Consider the following 3,773-nt stretch of genomic DNA (forward strand, 5'->3'; position numbering starts at 1 on the left):
TCCATTACAGGCAAGCTTCAGTTAGCCCAAATATATCATTATGATTACTTCTTATGCACATGCAGTATTGAACCACAAATAATAATTTTATAATAATTTTTATTCATTCTGATGATATCTTTGTGGAAGTAGTCACCTCAAACTAGGAACTGACCTATGAGAGGTTTGTAATTAGTTTTGTTACAATACAAACAGTCCAGAAAAATACAGACTGATGTTACATTACAAATTACAAATATTTTTGTGTGAAGAAGAGATATGAGAAAGGGAAAAGAGCCATAACAAAACAAATCATCCAAACCAATATCATGTTCGAGGCCAGGAGCCAGTGGTCTGAGCCCAGTGCTCTCTGTGCAGGGATGGGCAGCTCACCCTGGCTGGTACAGCGATTACCATAAGAACCTAAAAGCACATTTCCTAAATGTGATCCTGCTGAAGCTTCCTTTGGCTGAGCCCAGCAGCAGTGCGTTGTGCTGGAAGATGCATGGCTGGCAGCAGGCAGTGGGAATGGTGCGTTTCACTGCAGCCCTGGCCCATGTCCTGCCTGCCCAGCCCGGGGGCTGCAGAAGGAACCCCTGGGGACCCAGCACCTTAGGACAGGCTCCGGCAGATCTCTAGATCTCACCTGCTCAAGGCCGGAATCTCTAGATCAGTTTCTGCAACAGTGGAAATGCATCCGTCTCCTGAAAATGACTTCAGCTCCATGCCCTGTCCACCTTTGCCTCTTTTCCCTCTCAGATAGCAGAGCACGTTGGTCCCCAGCACTGCCAGTGCTTACAAACAACACTCCTGCGATACTGCTCAGCAAACAGCACAGAATCACAGAATGTCAGGGGTTGAAGGGCCCTGGAAAGCTCATCCAGTGCAATCCCCCCATGGAGCAGGAACACCCAGATGAGGTGACACAGGAAGGTGTCCAGGCGGGTTGGAATGTCTGCAGAGAAGGAGACTCCACAACCCCCCTGGGCAGCCTGGGCCAGGCTCTGGTACCCTCACTGAGAAGAAATTCCTTCTCAAATTAAAGTGGAACCTCTTGTGTTCCAGTTTCAACCCATTACGCCTTGTTCTATCATGGAGCCTGGCTCCATCCTCCTGACACTCACCCTTTCCATATTTATAAACATTAATGAGGTCGCCCCTCAGTCTCCTTCAAGCTAAAGAGACCCAGCTGCCTCAGCCTTTCCTCATACGGGAGATGCCGCACTCCCTGCAGCATCTTGGTGGTCGCCACAGCGACCGGCGTTGAAGTGTTTGTAGGAGGTGTGTAGGAGGTGTACTGACTCGGGTCAGCGCGGAGAGGGCGGGCAGGGCTCCCGGGGCCGCGGGGCCGGGGCAGCGGACAGCGAGTTCCCGCCCGGCAGCGGCCGCCTCAGCACCAGCCCCTCAGGAGACCCGCAGCCGCGCGCGGACGAACGCGAGCAGCCCACCCGCACGTGCCCGCAGGCGCTGCCGCGAGGCGCGGCTGCCGCGCGGGGTCGGCTCAGGCTCAGCGCAGGGCGGGGCCGAGACGCGCGGCCCCCCCGGCGACTCATGCACAATGGCCCGGGGAGGCGGCGCGCGGCGGGAGCAGCAGCGGCATCATCCGACTTCACAATGGGGCTCGGGAGCGGCCCAGGAACACGGGACGGGTTCGCAGGAGCTGCCGGGGCTGGGGGCGGCTGCACGGGGCGAGCAGGGCCGCAGGAGGAGGCTCAGGGGGAGCCCTGGCGAGCTGGGGACGCGCCCGGCGTCTGCCCCCGGCCGGCTGTCGCCTCCTTCTCCTCTGCCGGCTCCCCGGACCTCTGCGGGAGCTTCCCTGAGCCGGCTGCCTCCAGACCCCCGGGAGCCGGCCGTAGCGAGCGCTCCGCAGCCTCCTGTCCCGTCCTCGGTGCCGCCTGAGGCCCCACGGACGCACGGGATACAGCTATTGACACTGGAAGGAGCGGGCGCACTCTGATTGGCTGCTGTCCAGCCCACCGCGCCGTCCCATTGGCTGCTCCTCCCGGCGCTCCGCTCCCACGAACGCTTCTCGGGACGCACTAGAGTGAGGACCGCGCAATTTGGGCGTATTTTCCCAAAGGCTGCCGGACCCGACTCTCCGGGGCGGCTCTCTGAGACGGAGCGGAGCAGGCCGGGCGGGGCCGGGCCGGGCATTCACCGGGACCTCGCAGAAACAGCGACGAACGGCGGCGCGGCGGAACCGCTCCGGGCTCGAACAGTGCGCGCACGCGGCCGCTGGGAACGCCGCGTGCACTTCGCAGCGGACACTTTTGCGCATGCGCATTAGGAAGCCCTCGAGACAATCCTTCCCCGCGACCCGCCCCGTCTCTTCCTCTCCGCAAGCTGATTGGCCAGCTACGCACGTCAATTTCCATTCTCTCCGCCCCTCCCCGTTTGCCCCGCTCCAGTATCTATTTGTACTTAAATACCATTTAAACTTCAATTTAAACTTAAATCTTTTCAGATTTACATATTTTGATTTTTTACAATTATATATATTTAGACTGAGATATCTATTTACACAAATAGAAGGTATGTATACCGGTATGAGTGAATATATATAGATGATATTAAATATCTATTTAGACTATGTAACACACAGTAATTATACATAGCTCTATCTACTCACACTTTTTTCTATTTTAAATTGCTTTCTATATAATTTTTTTATTCATTTTCAAGTCCTTCATTTTTTAATTTACATATTGACATTTGTATTTTTAAAACCATCAACAGGAATTTTTTACTTTCTAAAATCCTTTATATAATATAGTAGAAAAAGGGTTTAATTTTAAAATCATTTTATATATACATGAATACCATTCTGCAATATATAAATACAAATGACGGATTTCTCTGTTTGAAATTCTCACACTCATATTTACAGGGTCTAATACGTTTTATCCTCTCCCATGAATTTTCAGGTATTTTTGGACTGTGACCCCTCTTTTCAGGGGGACTGCCTTTTAGCCCCCACATCCCCCACTCACCTGCTCCCCGACTTGCATCACCAGCCCTGCTCACGCTGGGGTGCCACAAGTGACACCAAACAGGCCACCTCGAAACGCAAGGCATCCTTTAAAAGCCGGAGTGATCTGAGCAATTTGAGATAACATTAAGACAAACTGACACCACTTTGGACATGCTCAGCATAAAAGGAAACGCTCCCACTGACATTAGAAAGCATCTTGCAGCTCAGGATCACGCTGGAGAGCTGCGGGGAAGGGGTGTCTGGCATAGAGTAGGAGCTGAACGAGTCAGTCCCATGTGATCGCACCACCATCCCCTTGGCACAGCTCTAGGCAACCCGCCCAGCACAGCAGCTCCCTCTCTCAGTGTGCTGACCTCCCCACTTCTTGTTTCACATTGCCCAGAACATTTCCAGTTGCAGGGACCCCATAAGCCCTGAGCACAAACCTCCCATCCCACATCACCTTCTCTGCAGTCACAGTCCTGGTCCCAGCAGGCGATGCCTGGCAGTGGCTCCATTGTTCCAAACATACCCCAGCACAGCCACCTCGAGCTGCACGGCCCCTGTAAACCACAGCACATTGGATGTAGAGGGGCCACTATTATTAGTTCACCTAGCAGCACTTGGGGTTTTCTGTCCCCAGCATCCCAACTGTAGCTGGTCAGGAACAGGACCCATCACCACCAGCCCCATCAGGGATAGCTGGGGCTACCAGGGTAGCAGAGTGTGCCCTGGCTCCTGAGAGCAGCTTGCTGAAGAAGTGGGGTGCAAAAAAATGAAAAACAATGAGTAAGATACACCACAAACACTTTACAGTTGCTGT

The sequence above is a fragment of the Streptopelia decaocto genome, assembly GCF_964273445.1.
Source record: "Streptopelia decaocto genome assembly, chromosome: 11".
Classification (NCBI taxonomy): domain Eukaryota; kingdom Metazoa; phylum Chordata; class Aves; order Columbiformes; family Columbidae; genus Streptopelia; species Streptopelia decaocto.